The sequence below is a fragment of the Anser anser genome (genome assembly GCF_964211835.1).
Source record: "Anser anser genome assembly, chromosome: 3".
Lineage (NCBI taxonomy): Eukaryota > Metazoa > Chordata > Aves > Anseriformes > Anatidae > Anser > Anser anser.
The window spans coordinates 52858682-52884988 of record NC_139722.1 but is presented as its reverse complement, the minus strand read 5'-3'; positions in this window follow the sequence as shown (position 1 = coordinate 52884988).

The window sequence follows — 26307 nt, the reverse complement described above, 5'->3', positions numbered from 1 at the left end:
AATACAAATAAATATATTACTTCTCCTTGTCATCTGCTGTCAGCAAAAAAGTTTTGGCAAAAGGGATGTTGACTGTGATTTAGCAGCATGCAGCAGAAGGGATTGACCTGATTACAGTAAGAACTGTTAGTTCTCAGCATTTTTGTTAATCGTATACATCTCAGCACTTTTGGTAATCACTAAAATTTAAGCTTCAGTATGTGACAGCTCTGACTGGAGAGTTTCCTAGCTGCAGTGCTGGGAGCGAGCATGAGAGCTGGGTAGGGACACACCAGTCCTACTCTTTAGAGTGAAGGCAGAGTCAAAACCGGCCTGAGCGAATGATCTGAGCCAGGGCAGGTACAGTGCAGGCCTGGAACTGGCTCTGGATCAGTCTTCTTGCAGAGGTTTGGGCTGTTCCTGCCCAAGTCATTTCCTCACCAAAACAGCAGTGTGGCCATGTAGGCTCACATGCAAGTTTGCTGCTCAAATGAAGGAACTTCTAATAACAGGGTATCCGTTTTATTCATTTGTCTTTTTCTTTCCAATTATGCCGGCCTGAACTTGAATAATCATACATTTTCTTCAGGCTGATGTTCAGGTGTGCACTAGTTTATGGCTGTAATTGCTCAAATGTTCCTCAAATGTTTGGTAATTATCTCAGGTAGGTGTTACTAGGGGATGTAAATAGGAGGAAATGTGCTGAGAAAAAGATTGTTTAAACATAGGTCTGCCTTTGCTAAGGCAGAACTGAGCTAATCACTGCTCAACACTATTTTGTGCAGTGCTTGTACAATGAAGCACAAGCTTATCTTGGACCTTAAGATGTGACTATGACATTAGTAATGTACAATTACATTACTGTAATGGCATCATTTTTATAATGGCTTTTAACCTATGATTTCATTTAAGAATTTCCAAGACGTTTATTCCATACCTTAGCTTGTTGAGATATTTGTGCTTACAACCTACACATTAAATTTTATGTGCTGACAACAAGGTGTTTTCAGAGAGAGGCTTTGGCTTGGATTCATTTTCTCCCTGTTCAGACAGAGAGAGAAATTTGTTTACCACCTGAGCATTTAATCATTCATTAATGTGGTATCTAACGATCTTGGAATATTTGTTACCTGCTTGAATGATATCTAATTTATTTTTTCTACTAAAAGGAGTTTCCAGTTAGCTACTTTTACTTGATCTACGTACCAATCTACCCAGGCTTCTTGCTTAAGTCCTTTTGACCTCAGAAGGACTATTGTGCAAGTAATTACTGTCCCTATGATGTGTATTGCCACTTTTAAGCATTTATTAGCTATCACAGAGATGCCAGTAAACCAGTGCATGAGCTAAGAAGTGTATGGTTCTGAATACGACAGCTCTGTGCTCTCAGACTGGTTCGTGAGGTGTATGTGATATTTATCTGGTGTCAGAGGCAAGTGATGTTATTACATCATTCTGCAATGCTTAGGTTCACAGCATTATTTACATAAATTAAAACAGCATGTTCTAATGTGCAGGCATAATCTTTCATTTGTTATCTGTAAGAAAAAACACAACCCAATTATTGAATTTTAATGTTATATTTTGATTATATATTGAAAGTCTTGCAAAAAAAAATCTGGAAAAATCATTAGTACGTCTAATTTTAAAAGAAGTATAATTACTGGCTAATATTGTTTCTATCCATTATTATCTGTGTATTGCAACTGTGCACAATTTTAAAGGCACAGAATGATTAATTTTTCCACATGGGCGAATTACACAGTTATTTGTAAATAACCTGGCACCTTGCCAAAGTCACGCAGTGACTGCAGCTCTGACATTTTGCTGTATCTGCTTTTAGCATTCTGCTTATGGAAAACTATAAACTTGCACAAAAGAAACGGGAAGCTGACAAAATGCCCTCAGTTATAGCTCTAAAGAAAAAGAATTACTTTGGGAAAGCCATTTTGGAAAACCATTTCAAAGAAACAGAAAAGGTACAAAAAATGATACCTTTCTGCTCTTTGCCTTGCAGTTAAACTGCCTACTATTTCATTCTGTCCAATTTGGTTTGTTTGTTTGTGTATTTCTTAGACAGAGTCTATTTTTCCAATATGAAACAGCAACCAAGGAAAAATGACAAAAGAATGAGTATAAACAACAGAATACTCCACCTTTAAAGAGCTACCTTCTTCATGGGAACTTAATTGTAGTCATTTATGGAGAATGCTAAAGGACACAACTCCATATGGGAGCTAAAATAAGAGCTAAAGTGCACCATTACTACTGAAAATTTTAGGTTCCATAAAGAACTCTCTCCACACTATTCAAATTATATACTAGAATTTTATCCCTTTTAATCGTGAATTTTGTCATAAGATATGCTTATTGTTTTATTTTTCTTTTCCTAAAGGCAACTGGTTATTTCTCTCTCTCTCTCTCTGTGTATATGCTTGCACATGTGCCTGCATATTTATTATATTCATTATGTCTGCAATAATAGTGTACAAGAAGCCTGCTCAAACACATGAACATACAGTGCCATGAACTGTACAATCAGAATGAAATGCATTTCTGTACCTTCAAACCTTATAAAATAAGTGAATAACTTGTAGGTCAAATATGTGCTTTTTTGCTGAAATCAGCTGAGTTTCACGGGACACTTTGGACAATCCTCTTAAACAGGAATAAAATACCAGGTTGATATTAGGATATCTTCCATTTGTAAGGATGAGATGGCTACTGGCAGCTATTGCAACTACGGATGCATAGCCTAGCTTTGGTGGAAGAATAAAATTTGTGTAAGCCAGGCCAGGGACAGATGAATTCTGGGAACCCTCTGTTACATTTCATAAAGCAACAGTATGCACAGCACTGACTGGTGGTAATGAAGGATTAAGGACTACATAGTCTCCCTTGAAAACCAGTCCTTGCCAGCAATAAGATTAAAACCATCTGCTATTTAGGAATTTAACTGTCATTTTAAGGTTACTTCATGAAAAACATATAGGATAATGTCTGGTTATGGAGAGCATAAATTTCATATTCAGATGAAAAAGCAGGTAGGTGAGGGTAGAATACTTCCAGTTCCTTGTAATTTAGCTTCTGGCATATTTATTTAGGATTAGAAGGGGTGTCATCAGATAATAAAGGAATTATTCATTGACTGCACTTAGAAAAATGTATTTTTGCATAAGAATCTAATTTATACCCAACATAACTTGTTTTTAAGATACAAATAAAGCAAAAGTAGAAGTGAATGTACAAAAAAAAAAAAAACACAAAAAAACCCACAAGAATTTTGTGTGACTTTTACCAAAAGGTACCCAATGTATTTGCCTAATGCCATACCCCAAACTGCTGTTATCATTATAATTTTCAAGAATATCATAAGTATTGAATTAAACACTTCTTTTCTGTAGTTGCATACTTAGATATGCACAGCTGTCTGACACACTGCCTAAGACATTTTGTTTTAACAACACGTTCTTTGTCTTCCTCTGATCTGAAGACATCACGCAGGATTAAAGGAGAAGAACTCATTGGAGGTAGCCTGTGCCTTTGGATGTTTGACTTGCTTCCTGTCCTTCCCAGCAGTCAACAGGCTTGGTCCCACCATGTTCAGAGCTCAAGGACTGTGGGAGAGGGTGACACAGACAAGGGACTGACCGATCCAGGAGCTGGGCATGGTGCTTACCATGTTATCATGCTCTTAATACGAGTTCACAGCAGTCTTGTTTCTGGTTAATGTAATTGAATAGATATTGTATTTAAAATAATTAATTAGATAAAGGATATCTTGTTATTCAGATCTGGTCTCCTTATTTTCTATTTTCTTCACATTCCCTAAAGTGAATACATCAATACAAGCAACTCCCTCCGCTTATTGAATATTGATAGGTCTGAATGTTTTGCATGTACCCGTTGAAAACAAATATATCAATATATTTACTTGTGACTAAGGTAACCTTGATAATAGTTAAATCATCTTTGGTTATTCCCCACCCTGTGCCATAACCCAATAATTTCAGTTATCAGACTTTTTAGATGAACAGAATGTATACTCTGGAGTCCACTGACTTCAAATAGTACCTTGTAAATTGAGGCTGAGACATAATGATCTCTTCAGAAAGAATATAAATAGTAGGTTAGTCACTCCTCAGTGAATACCGTGAATAATTTAACTTGTGCCTTTACTATTCACCACAGTCAATTTGACCCATATATTATCTCTCAGGTACCAATCAGAAGGAAAAATGTTGCTTTCATTAAATTTCATTATCACCACTGTTATTCTATTTCTTACTTCACTTTAGAGAAGTAATCCAAAGCAGAGCAATAGATTTTAACAGTCACCACTGATTTGTCAACATTGCATTTTCACTTTTTTATTGGCTGCAAGCAGAACAGTCAGGAAAAATAGGGCATACTGAAAAAAAACTCCAAGTGACATCCTAAAAACACACACATTATAGTTATCACATTTTTTCCTTCTTAAAAATATGACTTCTATAACCTTCTAGGAAAATGCCACCTATTTCACTTTTTTTTTTTTTTTTTTTCTCTTGTAGAACATTTCTCTTGCTTTTAGTGAAATCTCAATTGAAAAGTCAATCCTAATTTTTGGTATTGTCCTTTTAATTTTGGTCATTATAAAGATACATTTATAAGATTTTAATGGTCTGGAAACAAATACAGCATTCTGGAATGCAGAGTTGTTCACAGGAAAATGGAAACAATAAATAATTTGATATATTTTTATTAAAATTGTAGCAACAGTGTTGGAAAATGCATCTGAAGTAGATTTGAATATTAATGTAGATTTGCAGTGAAAATGAACATGGCATATTAACCAGTATGTGGTACTTTAATCTCAGGAAATATACCACAGCAGACACACTGATGTGAAAACTAGGAAGATGTTATTACTTGTTTGGAAGATTCAAAACCTTATTCTGTACTGTTATTGTGAATTAATACTATAATACTGACAATACTATAGTGAAGTCTATTTGTAATATCAGAGGATTTTCCCAGTTTTAAATAATAATTATCAAAATGATCCTAGATGATTCCAGAAGCCAAACTCTTTCTAGGATTTTTTTTTTCAAGGATGTTTTAACAGTACCTTCACGTACGTAGTTTATTATTTATATGCTGGGTTCCTGTTTACAGAGTATTCCTCTTTATTTAGATCCTTTTCATAAATCAGATCACAGGACCTTGTCTGCTCTTTTTGAGAACAACAGTATAATAATATTTTGCAGAATTAAAACTTCTAAAAAATTTTTGAAAAAAAAAATCAAGTAGATAAATCGCCCAATGAGTCCTAAAAGGCATTTTTGGAAAGAGTGAGGAAACAAAATATATTAAAACTACTCATTATGTTTTGTACTTGTCAGGATACTTTTTCTTGCTCTTTTGTTCTCCTGGCAAGTTCCAGTTCTGAGAACTGTCGCTTTTTATGAAAAAAAAAAAAAATTACAGCTCAGTAAATCCAGAAATGATTGCTAATAATATTAGTATATTTCTAAAGTTGCTAACATAACTCATCACAGAATTGTTTTTGGTTTTTTAATGCTTGTTTGGTTTTGTTTTGGGGGTTTGATTTTACTTATTTTTTATCCACAGAAATTGAAAATACTTCAAGTTGAACACACAGGTCCATGGACACAGCACCAGGGGGTACATTGATAGGATGAAAAGCAATGGGCACAAGTTGCAACATGAACATTCTGTGAGATATAAGGAAAATACTTTAAATGTAGGGGTGGTCAGATACTAGAAAAGGTTGTCCAGACATGCTGTGGAATCTGCAATCTCCTTCCCTGGCAGTTCTTGAAACTTCACCAGACTAAATCCCACTTTGAGAAGAGCATTGGACTTCCTAAATTAGTCCCAAATTAGTTTGTGTCTCCGTAAATCTATGATTAGCACTTAATTTAACTGACTGGCTGGATTTGTGGACATTGCAGAAAAGTAGGTGTCCTGGTTTCAACTGGGATAGAGTTAATTTTCTTCATAGTAGCCGATATAGTGCTGTGTTTTGGGTTTAGGAAGAAAATAAAGTTGGTAACACATGGTGTTTTAGCTGTTGCTGAGCAGTGCCTACACTGAGTCAAGAGCTTTCCTGCTCCTGGTGCTGCCCAGCCAGCGAGGAGACTTGGGGTGCACCAGGAGCTGGGAGGGAACACAGCCAGGACAGCTGGCCCAGACTGACCAAAGACATATCCCCTACCATGTGGCATCATGCTGAACAAGAAAAGCTGAGGGAATTTGGACAGGGGGGCTGCCATTGCTTGGGAACTGGTTGAGAATCAGTTGGCTGGTGGTGAGCAATTGCGTTCTGTGTCACTTGTTTTGTGTCTTCTTTCTTTTGTTGTTGTTGGTGTTTTTTTTTGTTTTTTTTTTTTCCCCTCTCCCTTTTCTTTCCCATTAAACTGTCTGTATCTCAACTGAGATAAACTTTATCTCAAAAGTTTTACTTTTTTTCCTCCCAATTCTCTCCCCCATCCGACTGTGGGGGGGAGGGCAATGAGCAAATGGCTGTGTGGTTCTTAGCTGCCTGCTGGGTTAAACCACAGCAGTAGGTAATAGATTGACAGATACAAGAATGAAGAGACTACAGCAGAATTCAAATAGTTTTATTGATATTATGAAAGTTTTAATACTGCAATCACGTTTGCTGTCACAATGGTGTGTTCATTTGACAGCAAGCATTTCTAAGGTGGAATCTTAATTCCAGCAAATTTAATTTTTCCAACAGAATTAGCTCCAAACAAGTCTTAAATTAATTTTGTAATTCCTGACTAGGAACTTTTAATAACATGTCAACACTACATTTCTCTTGGATGATTCCTTGTGCATGTCAGTGATATTTTTTATGGTTATTTTTATTGATTATTTAGGAGCTTTGGGGAATAATCCTAGCTATCAGTCTTACAAGAAACAGCTCAAAATATGAAGCTATAATACTGTATAAAATTTCCTGAGGCAGATTCTGACAAAGATGAGAATGAAAAAGGAAGAGTAGCGTATTTCAACTTTTCTCCTACTGATGTGGAAAATACTTAGTAGAATACCAGGAAGTATGGAAAAACAAACCCCTCTTAAGTACAGAGTAAGCAAAACACGTTCATGTGCATACGTCCAGCGAATTTTGAGCTATCTGCCTGACAGGAACAGATGTACCTTTCTTAAAGCAGAGAAGGGAGCAATACAAAAATATCTTCACCATTGCTTCTCAGTAGGGTCTGAATCATAAAATCATAACATGATCACCTATGCCGAAGGGTGAATTTTCACTACACTGGCTTTTATCATCTCTGTAGAACAGACCTGAGGAAAGCTTTTCAGTGGAAAGAAACGCCATTCGCTTTCTCTAACTCCTGAAATGGCAAACCTGTTATATGAGAAATCTTCCAAAGAGGAAGGCAAAGGCACTGACAGAGCAGTCTAGAGTGGTTGTTACAATTCACATTTCACATTCCACATTCAGCTGTTCAATTTCGCATTCAGCTGTTCTAGTTTTGTGATCTGTAGCTGGCCAGGGCAGATGATCTTGCTCAAGGCTTTTGTATTTATTTTGTTACATATTAACCACACAAATCAGGAAAAAGGAACCCTCTCATGTCAGGTAAGAAGAAACACTAACTTCATATTCCCCTTCCTTTTATCTCTTTCTTCTTTTAGCTCTAATACACACACATTGCGTCTCTTTTCACCCTTGTTATTACAATGAAGAACCAGCACAAAAGCAGAGCCAGAAACATCTTGGAATCCAACAGTAAAACAGCTAAATTTGTACTACAATGAAAAGCAAGCCTGCAATTTATGCTGAGTCATAACAAATTTTACCTCATACCAAAAGAGTAATCAGCCTGACTACAAAGACATCTTGGGACCACAGATGATTACGCTGACCAGTTCAAATAGGGTCCAGGTCAGACCAGAGAAGAGATGTTTGGAAGTATTCACCTGAAAGAATCAAGTATTATTTCAGTGTCAGTAAACACTAGTATTTCCTAACAACTCACATTGTTTTTCTGAAGGCTATGGAATTAAACTCAGTAGCTAAAGAGAAAAAGGTTAATCTGTCACAAACATATATAAAGTCTGTGACCTGAAATTAAACTTAATACACTTTACTAAACTTATCACAGCAGGAGAAAGAATTTCAAAAGTGAAGCTGAAATGACGTGGCAGTAAAGTTCCTTGAAACGTACTGCTGCTACTAGGCATTTCAAATAGTGGTTTAATTCACTGTTACAGAAATGATAGAATGGGTTAAAACTTTATCTAGAAATATTCTTTTATCTTTTCATAATAAGAAACATATTTGACAATGACAGAAAGAGAGAAAACCAAAATTAGGAAGTTCAACCTGGAGTACCTTAGAAGCCTGGTTAAAGACTTTCTACGGGTTTTATAAATATGTTATCAATATCCTACAGGGCCATTACATTTCAATAGAAGATATAAAAGGTGTGCTAGGTCCCTGAAGATTGGTAATATACTATTTACCATTCATTCCGAGCTTGTCAAATCGAATCCAACCCACACTAGAAGGAGGTTTTTCTGATGCTGATATCAAATTGTATGAGTCGACTACAGTTCTGTTCTAACTCCTGGAACTTCAGTGATTTATACTTTGGTCTCATGCCACAAGCAGTTCCCTCACAGAATTATGTGATTGTCTTGAACCAAGTCACAAGACTGTGCATTCACTGTGGCTGCATCTCTTGGCATTGTGCTTCTCCAGAGAGAAGTGCAACACCGAGCAGCCATCCTTGCTAATAATAGCTAAGAATGCTTCAGTAACACTTCTGAAGTGGTTCCATCTTAAATCCTAGTGGTAAAAATGGAGGACACTACCACTCTTTGTGTTAGTCATCAATGAACTAAGCATTCAAGAGCTATTATCCACAAACCATTACTGTGCCAATCACTCACATAAATGTAATATACAACAATAAAAATAAATATAAAAGCTATTTTTGAGCTTATAATGATAAGTACCCAAGACTTGAATAACATCAAGATTAAAAATGTCTGCACCTAATTTGCATCCAAACTCTTCTTTGTGCAAATGTGTTATCATACTGTTTTTAATTACACGGTGATACACTGCTTCTTCGGCAAGACTTTCATTAAGTGGAATTGTGATAAGCTGAGGAATCTTGCTTGTGTAGCTAACTTTTTTTTTTTTTTTAAGCAGAAAACTTCCACAAATGCAAACACACAAAGTTTAAAAGGTTTATATCATAAGAGTAGCTTAATTCCATGGCAGTTCTAAGCCAATGGAGATTTCAGGTGATTTATCCATTTCTTTTGGAGAATGAAAATTGAAATTGAAATTCATTTCAATTGAGAGATTTCTCCATTTCTTTTTCTTCTAGAAAGCTACTTCTTCATAATTTTTACTACTATTTAAATAGATGATTCAGGTTTGCTCTTGGTGCTCTTGAAGAGAATCTCTGTTTCATATTTTAAGTTATACTATTTGCACTCTGAAAAAAATGAAGGCCCAAGTCAGGAGTCTCCCACTCACATCACAATGCGTTTTGAAAGTTTATAAAAAATTACATCTTAGGCTTACACTATGTTCATAAGGACCTTTCTCTTTCACACTATGAGCAGGACAAATTCTGTATGTTATATTAAAGTTTGCATATATCTGTAATCTTTTGGTATAAGTTCCCATTGGGGTATGATCAGTGTGAATGAGAAATTGTCTGGTTATTCTATATCTAAATTCACAATACTACAGTTACCAGCTATTTGGTAGTTTATTTACTGCTTTTGAAAGAAATATTAAACTTCATTCCTTCAGCATCTACAGAAAGCTAGCAGAAGAAATAATAGTCAGTTACGTGGACATACAGGATCCAGGAATAGCCTGTCATCTTTAAGTGCACACACACGAATCCGTATACACACATGTACATATACATACACATATATTACAGACTTAGGCACTTCTATTACAAACTTAAGAACATACATACTACCAGGTATGAGCCACATGCACTTAAACGATCTTCCTTATGATTCAGTCTGGAATATATTTTTTCTGAGACATGAAAATTTGACACTGTAGGAAAATACTATATCTTATTTACAGCAGATGCAAAGCTTTTCTAGGTTATTTCTCTAAAAATAAGTACCATATCTATCATCTTCTTTCAGGTGTCTCCAAATACCAAGATAAATTTTAAGTAAGAATAGTATGCCAGTGAATATACTGTGCACATACTCTGTTGTTGTAGTTTCTCATCTTCAACTGATGTGACACCAGTAGTCAGCTGTCAACATTCAGATACTACATCAACACATCTAGCACTAGAAAATGTGATGTTATTCTGAGAGTTTCCACATCATAATTATTCAGGCCACTCCACTGATCAAGGAATTTTCTCTCCCTTTGGTTGATAAAACCAAAGAAATGGTAGTGAAAGAGCAAGCTTTAAGTGTTCTACAGTAGTTCTTTTTAATTTCATAAATTGTTTCCAGAAAAGCTCTTACTTGTATTTTATAGCTACTGCTATTTGGGATTCTTCTACGACAGAACAGGCTGGCAGCACTACAAAAAAGCAACTTTTCTCCATGTTTTATCAGTAACATCAGGGCAAGAAATCTCAAAGTTACCTGCCGTTAAGGAAAGAGAATCACTTCAGTTTAGTGAATTCACATGCTAGAAACTCAGGCAGAGTTGAGACTGTGATTTCTGGGGGCCCTGTCTATTATTCTCTGTATGAGTCTGTCAGCAATCAGTAATTGAAAAGAAAGTGAATTGAACAAACTTTGGAAGTTTTGACCCCACAGAGATGTCCTTTTTTTTTTTTTTTTTGGTTGTATTTTTAGATTTGATTGAGAAAAGGGATGTGCTTCATCATCTCCACTAGTTTTGTATTGTAAGGCCAGCTGCACTCACCCGAGATTGTTAAATTCACCTTGCAAACCCTTTAAAGATGTTATGGTTGTGTAACCAACTCTAAAGGAAATTAGCAACCACAAGTGCAATTGCCCATGGAATTTGCATCTGGCTGCATCCTCAATGCTGGTGGTGTTGCACTAGGTCTGCACAACTGACAGGCTAACAAATTTCAGGTACTCTTTGGTACCTGGGGAGGTGAGAGGGGAAAGAGAAAAGAAAAAGGGATTTTTTTGTTTGCCTTATTATTTTTTTTTTCTTTTTACCTGGTAAACTAATTCTGAATATCAAAAGAGAGCATTATTAGCTGATCATAGCTTGAACTTTAAAGCGTCTTGACAATCAGAGAATGTGAGCCTAGTGCCTAGGTATGCAACCGGACTGATTTCCTGTTTTCCAGATGCAAAGCTCTCAAAACTCATTGAATAATTGCAGTAAACATAATGTTATTGGTCATTGCACTGAAAGTATTTGAGAGAGCCCAAAATACAAAACTGGACTGTAACGGGTGTCATGGATGGATCAGCATCCTCTGTCTCAGAGGTGTATAGTTTCTGGAAACTTTCTTCCTACCTTAACACCAAAGGTGGGGAGGAATCCAAATGATAAGTGGAAATGATGTCTTGATGTATAGTCTGGAAAGAATCTTTGACATAAGTTTATTTGCAGCCTATAGAGATAGTATTTTTATTTGCCTGCTTGCTGGTTTATTTATTTTTGGTCATCTTTCCTTAACACAATGGACATTTCCACCCACTTTGCATGGTTTCTTCTTCCCACTCGCCACTGATACATTTCCACTTACTCTTTCAGCACAGTCTGATAAATTTCTTCTTTTTTTTTTCACTCTTATGCTGTCTGATGAATAAAACACCAATAGCTCCAGTCATCTTTATGCAGGATGCTTTGATTGACATCTAAAGAAGTCATTATTGTGTATCTCTGTCTAGATATAAATATTTGTGATGTTTGTTAAGGCTGCACTATTAAATCCTCAAAAGTTAGAATGTGATAAATTTACTCTTGCCTCCTGAAATAGTAATTTGTTGTCTTGTGCATACCTGTTACAATACTTTCATATTGATGCTACTTTTTTTAATAAGACTGAATCAATTAACAAGTGAAACCAATAAGTTTTAATTTATTTATATAGCATAAAGTTATTCATGTTGATTCAAATCTGTTAAGTATAGAATATTACATTCTCCCTGAATGGATTAATTGTGCTTTTAACCAAACACAGAATATCTTAGTCTTTCTTAGACAATAAGGGATGTATTTACATGACAGACTAAAAAGATCCATCAGTATTGATTCTATGGAGGAGAATTCCGAGGCAGAAATGGAACAGTTCAAGACACCCACTAATTTTGTAGCCCTTCTTGAAACATCTGGGTAGTGACTTTCTTGCTGAGCAAATTATATGACCTATATGACCATCAGGGGCGTTGGAATTAGATGATCTTTAAGGTGCCTTTCAACCGAAACCATTCTATCATTCTCTGATTCTCCGATTATCTCCTGAAGACTACCATAAAATGAGAAGGATGGCATTTCACAGAATCACAGAATGGCTGAGGTTGGAAGGTACCTCTGGAGATCCTCGAGTTCACCCTGCCTGCAGGGCCACCTAGAGCACATTGCACAGGTTTGCACCCAGGTGTGTTTTCAATGTCTCCAGAGAAGGTGAGTCCACAGTCTCTTGGGGCAACCTGTTCTATCACCCTATTCTACTAAGTATGTGCAATCTGAAATATTTTGAAAGGAAATAATTTATCTTAAATTGCTAGAGTTTTTTTTTTTTTTCCTCCTTTCTTTCTTTAAATTGCTAGTGGGAGGAGTTGGCTACCTTTCTTTTCTTTAATCTAATTCTTTAAATGGCCAAACCATACAAATTATAAATAAAAACCCAAACCAACTTTTATCTTTCAGTAACAACATCACAAAAAAATGCAACAAAATACTTCTGTACTATGAGCAGTTTGAGGAGAAGATAAAGAACTTTTAATAGCTTCTAAGGATTAATTACAGTTCCCAGCCTGGAAAATCACTATTGTGTGACATTCATTTTTCGTGCACTGTATACTGGAGAAGAGAGACCACATATGATACATAAAATGTTGTCATTTCAACTTAAATCCCACCGTGCACCTACTTGACATCTGCAAGACTTTCTTCATTATGCTTTGGGTAATTGTGTGCTTTGCAGATGGTGAATTCATTGTTCTCGACTTTTTTTTTTTTTTTTTTTGGCAGATATAACATAGCAAGTATCAGAGATGTTTCTGATTTCTAACTGATTTATGTTCCTTTGGTTTGTGGTGTTCTGTTACATCACAGCTGACTTGCTGGTGTCCAATGGGTCAACAATAATTTGTAGATTCATTCATTGACAGCTGAAGAGTTAAAACTGGTTAAGCCTGTTAAACCACAGAGCTTTGCCCATCAGTTTGAAACTCACACATACTTCTTGTTCTTACTCTAGCTTCAGTGTAATTCTTCCATCTCCATTTTTTTTTTGTTTGTTTGTTTCTACAGCACAAAGATTTTGTAAAAGGCTTTTTACACGCTTGCTTCTCGAGGAAAGACTGCTTCATTGACAGTGTTAATGAATTAGATTTAATGAGGACTCTAACAGCAATGATAAAGTGTCAAGGCTTATACGGACACTGTAGCTATGGTATATTAACTATTTTTCATTCTCTTTTAGTTTTAAAATATCAGGTCTGGAAAAATGTGGAAAAACTCCTTCACAGTAAAGGACACTGTTGTTGAACCAGGACTAATACAAAATCATCTGAAAGTCTTTACAGTGTAAAGATGGGAGAACTGCAGAAATGCTTTCTTTAACAAGGAGGCCCATGATACTTTTAAAGATTTTTTTTTTTCCCCTGTTGTGTTTCAGGTGGGGAGCAATCCGTCTGAGCTTTGCTTGTTTACTTTTAATTCTCATCACATTTCATAAGCTCAGGAAAATGAAAACATTCCAGCTGGTGAGGAAAGGAAAGGAGAGATAGTAATGTGGATTGTTACTTGCTAAAGAGGTATTGCAGGCTGGCAAGATAATTCCAGCACTACATTTTAATGTTTACATTTAGAATTACTCTGAACACTTTTTTTTTTTTTTTTCTTTCTTTTCTGCATGTACTTGCTTTTCTGGAGAATGATGAAAAACAGAGTTGGTAGAGAAGTAAACTTACTGTGTCATTCCCATGGAATGTGAAATACAAACATATCAATGTTAGTGGTCATTTCACTATCACATCTGGTTCCTTATCCTGTTGTCTTTAGTTAAGGTATTTTAGGGTGTTCATGCTATATCCAGGTACAAATTTCTTCCTTTAGTGTTTGACTGCGAAGAGAGCCTAGATCTGTATTTGCCAGGATCCAAATGTACGGAAAACAGAACAGGTCAAGGAGCCACAGAGTAATAAATCCTTTGGCATGCACAAACCTCCAAGGTATATTTGACACCTCTATATTTGTAGTAAATTGGTTTGGATCTCATTATGAGAGTCAGATTTTAACCTCACCCTCATCCATTTAACAGCATAGTTTCTAGGCAAACCTGATGCTTGATGTAGGCTGTTTCTGTACTAGCAAAAGAAACAGTGCTGGGGAGTGTTCGCAGTCACTAAAATGATCTTCTATACAGTTAAGTTGTTAGAGTGATCTATGGTACATTTCTGGCTTCAGCAGCTAGCACTTTCACCAAAAATAAATAAATAAATAAATAAATAAATCCTGCACAGCATAATAGAATTAGCATAGTTCAGAGACCATTATCAATAAACTGTCTGTGGCCACCACCAATTGCAGGGTTAAAAAGCCTGATACTGTGAATGTAAACCATTCTGTACCTCCTGCTGGAGGCAGGAATATTGAGAACTTTAATAGAATTAATAAAAACAGTTGTTGAGATACTGTTCAGTCTGGAGATAAAGGCTTCAGGGTGACTTACACTTTTATCTAACTTTCTGAAGTCCCAAGAAACTGCCTTTAGATTTCACCTTGCAACCTGACTTTCTCTGAAATTATGTCTCTGAATTTAAGAGTGAGGTAAATACATCATGAATATGTATTTCCTTACCCGTTCCTATATCAGAATTTCAGCATGTCCTTCTAAGCAAAAGGTCTTAAATTGTCAGTTAGAAGCTGCAAGACTGACTTTGTGAAGAACTTCTGGCATGCAGCAATCACAGTACATAACAGTACTGTGATTCATTAATAAGTGTTATTTTACTAGAATTACTCAAATTTATCAAGGAAGCTACTATTGACTCTGCTACAGCAGTCAGACCCATTGTTTATATGGGATTCATCCTCTGTATCTGAACTCCTAAGAAAGATCTCATCTAGCTCTGAGAATACTGTTTTAATATTTGTTTTAATGTGAAAGATATGCTTGTTTTTCATGTGTTTAACAACACAACAGACCTTATCAACCTTCTCTAATGACAAATGGGATTTTCCTTTCTCACTAGTGTAATAACTATGACAGAAAGTCTTTGCTATTGCAGAGTAAATGTTTCTTCATATAAAACGCTCTACAGGCTCTGAGATGAGAACAGTTCCAATGAGTTACCAGGGTAATTCTACTCCCAGAGCATCCCTCAGTTTGTCTCGTTAAGAGCTTTCCTGCCCATGTACACATGCCTACATACAGAGAAGCTCAGAAAAAATGTGTTATTCATTTTGAATAATAAATGAGCTATTTTTGTTTCTGAGCATGACTCTTTTCTTTACAGGACCAGATGTTAATCTCCATGGTCTTTGTGAGAGACACATCATCTAAAAGTTCTGGAGAAGATTCAACTCTTCTTACTCTTTCATGTTATCAGAAGCACATTTGTGTTACATTTAGCTATATAAAAAACAGCTAAAATACAAAATAAGGAAGACTTCATCAATCTACTCCATGTCTTAAACTGCTAGGCTTTTACTGCAGCTTAACAAAATGTTTGGAAATTTTAACAGGAGATGTGTCATGGAAAAGATCATCTTTCTCCATTGAGCAGAGATAGATACCAGGCTATAACCACCTACTCAGCTAGAATACCTTGCTCATCATAGGTTTTAAGCATAGCTACAGATACGTATATAGCTCCCATTGCCATTCACATTAATTGAATTTCATTTTGCAGAATTATAAAAAATGTATGGTTTTCATAGAAGCCTGAGTTAAACAGAAGATCAAGCAAACGAGGCTCAATAATGCTGATAAATACACGAGGCATTGTTAGATGTTGCTTTAGTAAGTTTAAGAGACTGAAGAATGATCTCAAAGTCTTTGCAATATGTGCAGTGTAATAATAGTTGATTGATTGGCCTCCCAAATGGGACATGGGAAAGATATGACATAGACCCCTTTATCAGTTAGATGATTCAGACTCCATGTCTAAAAATTAAACTTGGTCTCATTAAACTGCAGTTCAGCTTGGAAAAGTGACAGTAAGAACTGCACCATGGGGATCCATGTTCAAAGACTCTCAGTTATCTCACAGGAGATCTGTTCCCTTTTTCCTAATTGCTAGTTCTACTGAACATCCCACTGAGATATAAAATTCAAACTCTTTCTATCTACTCTCACCAGAAATATAGAAATTGTGCACCCAGAAAATAGTTAAGCTAGCATGCATGAGAGATGAGGCTTTATATTTTACTCATGTGGATTCTTACTTCGGAAAAATGGTAGCTGTGGTTACTTATTTTGCAATAAAGAAATGCAGTAGTAGATATCTTAATATTTAAATATGTTTGGAAATTGTCTTTGCTAAAACTCTGTCAACTGCAAAATTACCACAGATAAAGTGCCTAGCCTCCAGTGTCGTTAGGATTTCATTCAGTGATTACTCACAAAGTCCATTTAGTAAGCTCTGCAGAACTCCTTGAGATAGTGGTGGTGGAGCTGAGTACAGGGACATCTACAGCACACAGTGAAGCATAGGAAAGATGTCCTCGTGCTACCATAAACTAACTAACCTAATAAATCCATACAGTGTATTACACTACTCTGTAGATGTTCCTGCCACTTTAGTATAGTCTGTCATCCTCTTCCCCCTCCCTGTGTTTGCTCTTTCCTCTTCCCTAACCTTCTAAGACTGTTACTACTGAAAGAGCAGCCAGAAGATTACAAACCTACCTCTTCCGGACTTTGGAAAAGTAGGACCATTGCATCTTTGTTGCTCCGACAGTTGCTCTAGGCAATTTCTTATTTTGCCCATGGCTTTGTGTACAGGTTAATAAACTCTGCTGAGAAGGCACCACAGAAGCTTTTACAGAACACACTTTGGAGCCCTTTCATTTCCTCCCTGGCATTTTTCAATGGTTAGGCAAAAATCTGAGTGGGATATGCTTGTGTTGTGATAAAAAGAATTCAGAATAATTTATGCTCCCATGTTATCTTGAGAAATTAATAGGAAACAGCTGTGGAAAAAGTACAGTTGTGGGGTTTGGTTCCTCAAAATACCATACTTTTGCCAGTGCCCTAGAAAAACTGCTATTCTCTGCTTCCCAGGAAGAAAGAAATATTGCTTAAAATCAAAAGTTTTTAAACACCCAGACTTCAGAAGTATCCTGGTTCTAACTCAGTCTGTAGCAAATTGGTGGTGTGAGTGGGATTCACTGCCTACTTTGCCAAGCTAGGGATTCTCTTTGGTGACACAACAGATTTTGTCATGCCCACTGATGGTAATTTTGCTCTGAAATCTGTGAAATGTAACATTAGCCTCACATTTCTCTCCTTATGTACAGTATATCCCTGCTCCCATTTGAAGTATTGGATAGACTGCCTTAGTTATGGCTGGATTTCTTTGACCCATGACATACTCTGACATAGTATGACATAGTCAGAGACAAAAAAACACCTTCTAGGATTTTTAATAAAATAACCTTTTATTCTCCATTCACTTTTTTTTTCCTGCTTGTTTTGCCCATAATTTCCATTATGACATATGAACTTTCTGCTGGCTACTTGAGTATTAAAGTAGCTCACAGGTTGTGATGTTTTTAAATGCATGAATTTTATAGAAGAAGAAAGGTAACTAGAGGCTGATCCATAATTCTATGTTATTTGAAAGCCATTTCTTTCCTGTTTAATAGAAAGCAGATGGTTAATTTCCCCTTTACTATTTTGTTTTCTTGTGTGGGTTTAAGTTCTACTATAGATTATAAGGCAATAGCTGGATGGTTATTCTCTCTATATAAAAGAAAGACAGTGTAGAAATCTGTGCATGGTATCTCACTATATTCTAATATTATCTTAATATTATCTGACTTTTTTTTTCTTTCTTTTCTTTTTTTTGTCTAATTTTATCCCATTAGATTATTCTTAAATAGTGGGGCATAACAACCCCAAGCAGCGCTACAGGCTGGGAGATGAGTGGTTAGAAAGCTGCCTGGCAGAGAAGGACCTGGGAGTATTGGTTGATAGTCGGCTGAATATGAGCCAGCAGTGTGCCCAGGTGGCCAAGAAGGCCAAGAGCATCCTGGCTTGCATAAGAAGCAGTGTGGCCAGCAGGTCTAAGGAGGTGATTGTCCCCCTGTACTTGGCTCTGGTGAGGCCGCACCTCGAGTACTGTGTTCAGTTTTGGGCCCCTCGCTACAAGAAGGACATGGAGGTGCTCGAGAGAGTCCAGAGAAGGGCAACGAAGCTGGTGAGGGGTCTGGAGAACAAGTCTTACGAGGAGCGGCTGAGGGAGCTGGGATTGTTCAGCCTGGAGAAGAGAAGGCTCAGGGGCAACCTCATCGCTCTCTATAGGTACCTTAAAGGAGGCTGTAGCAAGGTGGGGGTTGGTCTATTCTCCTGCATGCCTGGTGACAGGATGAGGGGGAATGGGCTACAGTTGTGCCAAGGGAGGTTTAGGTTGGATGTTAGGAAGACCTTCTTTACTGAAAGGGCTGTTAGGCATTGGAATGGGCTGCCCAGGGAAGTGGTTGAGTCACCATCCCTGGGGGTCTTTAAAAGATGTTTAGATGTAGAGCTCAGTGATATGGTTTAGTGGAGGACTTGTTAGTGTTAGGTCAGAGGTTGGACTCGGTGATCTTGGAGGTCTCTTCCAACCTAGATGATTCTGCGATTCTGTGATTCTGTGATACCACTATGTTTTACTACCCTGTGAACAAAGAACTAAGTCTTATGCCACTGGGTCTACTGGTAAAAAGATTCTTAACCTTAATACAAGATCAAGTCACTCTTACTGTACCTTATTAGAATACGTAATACACAACAAAATTAAGCAAAGATACCCTCCATACAGATTTTCTCACTTACAGTTTCTTACCAGGATTTTTGTCATTTTAGGCAGTAAAACAAGCTAGCTGATTTTTGAAAATTGGTATTCCTATGCCGATTTTGATGACTGCAATATTTACCTTACTGAAGACATCACAAAAGGCCAGATCTTTGGTGTCCACAGGAAAGCCATTTGGAAAATGTGACTGCTTTTTAAAAACATATATTTTCCTAACTGAGCTCATAGTTGGCCTAATTTTCTGTAGTCAGTGTTATTGTTCTTCAATAATGTTCTGGAAAACAGCATGTCAGTTATGGCTAGATATGTCACCTCTCAGCATTCTATCCCTTCATATTCACTTTATTATCCTGTCTTACAATTTTCTTAAGGTTGCACATAGAAAGTTTCACTGTTTTCTTATGTAAGAATATGTGATTCCTTATCTGCAAGTTCTGTGATAATTTATGACTCTAATTACTAATGAAGAGGTGCATTAAAAGTAAGAGAATACTCAGAAGAGTGGATTGATACAAACACCACCACACATCTGACAGTCCCATTACTGATGCTCTTTTGGTGTTCAAACGTAGCATGCTGATAATCATTCTGACTACACAATTTTCTTTCATTGTCCTCACAAGACCATGGAATCTCTTTCCCCTTATTGCAAATTGATGCTGGCATTACCTTCTGAATGCTCACTGTTTGTACCTACTATCTGTTTTATAGTGTCTGAAATGAGCTGTCTTTTTCACTTTCCTAACCTCTTGCTATTTCTTGGGTTCAACAAGAACCCAAGATAGAGATCTTAAGATCTCCATATTAAGATCTACTTAGAACATTAACATTTCCATAACTGTGATTGCTATCTCACTGCAAGACAGCTGGAAGACAGTACAGAATACCTGTATCTTCCATATACCAAAATCTTTCATATATTCATTTGTTCTATGCCTCTTCTTGACCCTAGCATTGCCTAGTCAGGTGATAGTGGAAATTCCTGAAGGGAACATTGTCTAAGGGTTGCTGGATTGCTGTCAGTTGTTAACACAAATAAACAATGCCTTTTCTGATTACCATGGTTTTATCTGGGAAGCATTCATTCTGTTTATGTACAGTAAAAATAAAATATGAAAAGAAAAATAAGAAAATAATGTTTTATAATGTTACATGTCTACATGGAAACAGCTGGATTCATGCTCAGCACAAATAATGCCAGGGAGTGATAATTTGTTGGAGAATATATTTAAATTGAGCAAATATTTTGTTACACTGAAGACTGATTAAAACTAATAACGTATTTCTTCTACTCCTTTGCAGGAGTTTGAAAGGGATGACCCCCAAGCAACATTAATTGTAATTACAATCATAAATCCTCTCAGTACTGAATTAGTCTTTCACAAAAGTAAAGCAGTTTTAGTTTAATTTTGTTTAAGAATGAATCTATGACTGGAGTTTAAGAAAATTCTTTGCTGAATGGTATCACACAAAAATTATGAGCCATGTGAAGGTACTGATAAGCAAAACCGTTAACTTTCATGTTCCAAATCCATGACACTAAATTTTACATTATCAGGAAGAATATTTATACCAAAATTCAAACAATTATGGATGGCAATGTCTCTTTTGTTTTGATTTTTAAAAAGTATCTCTTTCAATGTCTCAATACATTTTTTAAACCAGCATTTGACAAATAAGTGTTTTTATAACATCAGATTTCTGTAGGGATATGGTAGCTCTACATTAACTGAGAGATTTTTCATGACAAGAGAAAAAAGAATGACATTTTAATAACAAACAATAACAATGGGAATTATAGGGGCGTAGTAAGAAAAAAGGAAAAAAGGGACATAGTTTACTGGTAGACTTGGCAGTGCTAGATTAATGGTTGGACTTGATGATCTTAGAGGCCTTTCCCAACCGAAATGATTCTATGATTCTATATGATCTTATAATTATTTAAACAATTATTTAAACAATTAGCATGCTTACCAAACCTTCATTCAACAGTTATTTCTTACATAGAAAATTGCAGCAGACAGCCGAAAAACTGGCAAATGTTGAATCTTACAAGCATTTATATGTAGATTATTCTCTATACTTTTTATCAGTTCTTAATGCTATGAAGCAGATTCCACAGACCTCTTATGTGGAAGAGGAAATAATTAGGTAATAATGGTCGGGTGAAGAGCCTAAAAGGTTCTGTATCATCCAGCATATGAGCTATTGGGCAGCTGGAAAACATTCAAAACAAGCAAAATGTAAAGTTCCCATTATTCTAAATAGAAATTATTATTCTAAATTCCTTCTCATGCTGTAGCTCATAATGATGCTAGTCATTTGTCTTCATGTTGACTTTGCAAGGTGGAGTTTTTAAGGAAGACCCACAAGTTCATATATTTCCAAAGAGAAAATGTCTACAAATGGGATAAGCCTTCACAGCACGCTGTAAGCAGTCTCAAGCAGTATGTGATTGTGCTCTCAGATGACTGTGTTCCAAGATACTAGTATGGCCTGATCAATGCAGAATTCACTAGTGGAGGACCAGGGCCTTAGAAGCACCAGGTCCTTCACTAGAAATTGGGTCACACTCACCCAAGTCAAAACACGGGCACTCAGACTTGCCCACTGTAATTCTCTATTCGTTGTACTGGGAATTACAGTGCCCGTGGCAAGATGAATTTTGCCAAAGGAATGTATATTTTCTTATTGAAAATTATTAGTATAATTATTATTATTTTCCTGGAAGTGAGTTGCATTAATAGAAGTAGTTGCAAAGCCAGAAATGACTAGTAAGACAGCTAATACATAGTAAATGATAAAATCTTGGTGCTGAGACAATTTTGAATTACATATTTCTATAATGCCTGGTATAGCACAAACCAGGTTGAGTCCAACCTGTGAGAAACACCACATTATTAATGAAACCAATAGTAATATTAATGTTCACTGCATTTAAGACTAATAGCCATTTCCCATGTAGAAAAATGTGACTTTTTCTTCTGCTGTGCAAAAGGATGGTAATGCATCCTGCAGAAACCAGAATAATAGTCTGTGTGTATCTGTATGCACACATACACTGAAACCTACTTCCAAATTTGTATAGATTTAATAGAAATGCTTGACAGTTAATAGCTGACCAGTTTGGTTGCACAGGTATAAAATGATAATCAAGACCTTTCTCCAGTGCAGGATGATGAGTGTTGGTAACATGACATTGAAGGACTACTTGTTTATGAAAGAAAGGTCAGTTGACTTTCTAGGTCACAAGAAAGAGACAGACATGTATTACTCTAAGCTTTGAGATAATCTTTTTTCTTTCCTGAAAACAGTCAGGAGTGCAACAGTCAAGTGAGGATAATAATCCAGGTAAATGTGCAGCAGGCTCCAGAGATAGCATGTTTTTAAGATGCCATGTCAGTTGATTTTATAAGAAAATCTTCTGGGACACAAACACTTCTTTGCAAGAAATTGGCCTGAAAAAGAACACCTTTGCTATTTCTCTATTCATCTGTAAAATGCTAACTGTGAATCCTGCTACTTGAGACTATTTTTCCATATTTATGGAAATTTCAAATTAAATTCTGAAACTTAATGTTCAAATGCTCAAAAACCCACAGCTGGACAGAAGTGCAGCTACCATGGTTGTGCATGCTGCTCTCAAGCACTAATGTATGAAAAAGAAAGGCATGTAAATACTCATATTCAGAAATTATCATGGATATTTTTTAAACATAAAATGGATGACATTTTTCTCTGAATCAAGTAGATATCTAAGATATTGAAGGACCGGACTACTTGTTTATGAAAGAAAGGTCAGTTGACATATATATATGTATATGTCTGCATTTTTAGACATATTTTTATATAATTTCATAGATAATATATCAAAATATGACACAGTAACTTGTGATTAGCCAGCTCAAGTTCTTCCTCTTTTCTTTCCTGCCCTTTCTCCTTCTTATTTTTAATTTATCATTTTCCTGTCCAGAGCACTAAGATAAAATTTAAACTGCTATCCAAATTTGCTATTTCTGGGAAAAAAGTAGTTATTTACATACTGCAACTGAAGACACCTAACTATTGGAGAACTAACTGTGAACATCTATCCCTATCTTATTCCATAAGTGACACTAACAACTGACGTTTTTGGGGTAAGGGTTTTTGTCCAGTAAAGTTTTTTCCACTTAGGAAATTTCCACATAGATTAGATATTATTTGTTTCAAAAAGGAGTTTGGAACTTTGCACATCAAAGATAGGCAATGACAACTATCTCTTCTGAGATGTAGATGGTTATTTTTGTCAAATGGGAGCTGGAAACACTGAAAATTGTCTGATATAACTAAATTCTGGCCCAGAGAAATGACATAGAAGGGAGGCCACACCTCTGTCCTGCCCCTTCCTTGGATCAGGTATTCTCTCCTTTTTTATCATTATTCTGGAACTCAAAAATACCCATTTTATGTTCAGAATTGTCTCTTGCATTGAGAGGGTATCAATTTTCATGAACAATTTTAGTGACTTTCTCATGATGGAGTGCTCCAGATCTCTATTCCACTGGCCATAACCATCCTGTGATCACTGACGACAAGGATCAGTGATAATCTAGGCTGTTGATGTTACCAGATGGGCTGTCTGAAGTTGTTAGCTGAATGCTTTGTGCTGGGTTTACGTGGCAAGGGCTTTGTAGTGGGGGGCTGCAGGGGTGACCTCTGTGAGAAGAATCCAGAGGCTGCCCCATGTTAGACAGGAGACAGTTTCAGCCGGCACTAAAGGGACCTGCTGCTGCCCAGACTCCAGCCAATAAGCGATGTTGTTTGCACCTCTGGGAAAGCAGATTTAAGGAAGGGAAAAAAAACTGCTGTGCCACAGCAGCTAGGAGAGCAAGGAGTGAGAAGCAGCCTTCCGGCCCCCTAGGTCAGTGAAGCAGGAGGGCAGAAAGTGCTCTAGGCATGCAGCACAAGTTCCCCTGCGGCCTATGGAGAGGCCCCTGGTGGAGCAGGCTGCCCCCCTGCAGCCCATGGGTCCCACACGGAGCAGATCTCCACGCTGCAGCCCCCCCGTGGAGGAGCCCCCGGTGGAGCAGGTGGATGTGGCCTGGAGGAGGCTGCGGCCCATGGAGAGCCCCCGCAGGAGCAGGCCCCGGGCCGGAGCTGCAGCCCGTGGAGAGGAGCCCACGCAGGAGCAGGGGGTCTGGGGGGAGCTGCCGCCCACCCGTGGGGGACCCGTGCTGGAGCAGTTTGCTCCTGGGGGATGGACCCCGTGGTACGGCGCCGTGTGGGAGCAGTGCTTGAAGAGCTGCTGCCTGTGGGCAGCCCCCGCAGGCTCAGTTCGGGAAGGACGGCATCCCGTGGGAGGGACTCCGCGTGGGGCAGGGGCAGAGAGTGGCCATGAAGGAGTGGTGGAGACAAAGTGTTAGGGACTGACCGCAGCCCCCATTCCCCGTTCCCCTGCGCTACTCCGGGGTTGGAGTTAGGAGAGGGTGGATGGGGGTAGGTGTTGTTAGGTTTTTTTTTTTTTTTTTTTTCCACTGCTCTAGCTTGTTAGTAATAGGTAATAAATTACATTAATCTCCCTATGCTGAGTCTGTTTTGCTCGTGACGATAATTGTTGAGTGATCTCCCTTTCCTTATCTCAACCCTTGAGCCCTTTTGTATCAGATTTTCTCCTCCTCTTACTTTGAGAAGGGGGAGTGAGAGAGTGGTAGTGTGGGGGCTCAGCTGCCCAAAGAGAGGGAAAAGTTAGGATTCTTATTTGTGCCTCAAAGTAAGTCTTTCAGTGAATGGTTCAGTCAAGCATCTGTTTAGTATTCAGTGCAAAACATTACCGAGAATTTTCTGAAATAACTTGAGGCCTTTGAAAAAGTAATTTCAGTGTGGTTCGCTGCGTAACAAAAAAAAGAGCAAAATCTCAAGATGTGAGAGGTAATACTTTAACTTAATAAAAGTTATATTAAAAATATTTCAGGTTTTCTAGTCCACTATCTTTACCATCTGTGGATTCAGATATACCAGATGTTTGCATTTAATATATCATGTTATGCACAGGATTTGCTGCAGAAGAGAACAAATTCATTGTTTTTTTGTAAGAAAATTGTTGGTAACAAAGTTGTAGACTTTAAACTATTTTTTGAATCAACTTCCTCAGTAAAGTACAATCTCTCCATGGTCCACAATTTAAATTACCGTGATAGCAGTGTTTGATTACGTCTTTACATTGTATTCCTGGCTGGCAAAGTCCTCTTATCAGGTTGGTGACTCTTCTGCTTAATTTCTATACTGCATTAATAATATCTGCTTTGTTAGGGAAGCCTTTTAGATCTTTCTAAAAGGGGCCTGCTGATATTCTGTATGGAATATGAATGTGAACATATGGATGATGCCTGTTAAATTTCACTGCAAGTCATCTGGAAGAGAAGACAACGTATGTTTGAGTAAACACAGAGTTTGGTTGGCAGCTTACTGTCATTCCAAATCCTAGTCCGTCTGGTGTCTGGGAAGCAGAGAAAGAGGCACATCCCCTGCACTCAGGAGAACACCTTCACCAAACAGTGTAGAATTATGCTTTGTGTGTTGCTCCAGATTGGTGAAAGACAGCTTGTTTGACATTCTGAGGGATGAAATAGCACCAGGAAGAGTTTACTTGAGCTGCTTTCATCTTTGCCAGCTTGCAATGTCATCGTGTATTTCTGGCAAACAAAGTTTGCACCAGTTCAGTTGACAGGTCCTTATGAATTTTAATATCTAAGCTCTATATTCGTGTAAGTAGCATTAATGTTCCCTTAAGCCTTTTTATTCACAGGAAGAATATGAATATTTCAGAAATTACTTTCCTCATGCTTGTTCATGTATCTTTGCTTATGTATGTGCTTATGCACAGGTATAATGTTGCTTATAGACAAAATTTTTCCTGAAATTTTTAATTATTTTTGTTCTGACAAAAGCAAAAGCAAAGCAGAGGTACCAGTTTTGGGTCCCCTATATTCTAAGTGGATGATATTCCATTTTTTTAATTTTTTTTTTAAGTTTTTGGATTTATCCCAGTGTAGAAAAGACCAAAAATGTTTGTGGATACACATACCAGGTCATATTCAATTCAGGTTACAAATTTGAGTGGTGATCCTCAGCTGAGATAAAATGGCAAAGCTCCAGTGCAGCAAAGAGAATGATCTTGGCCTT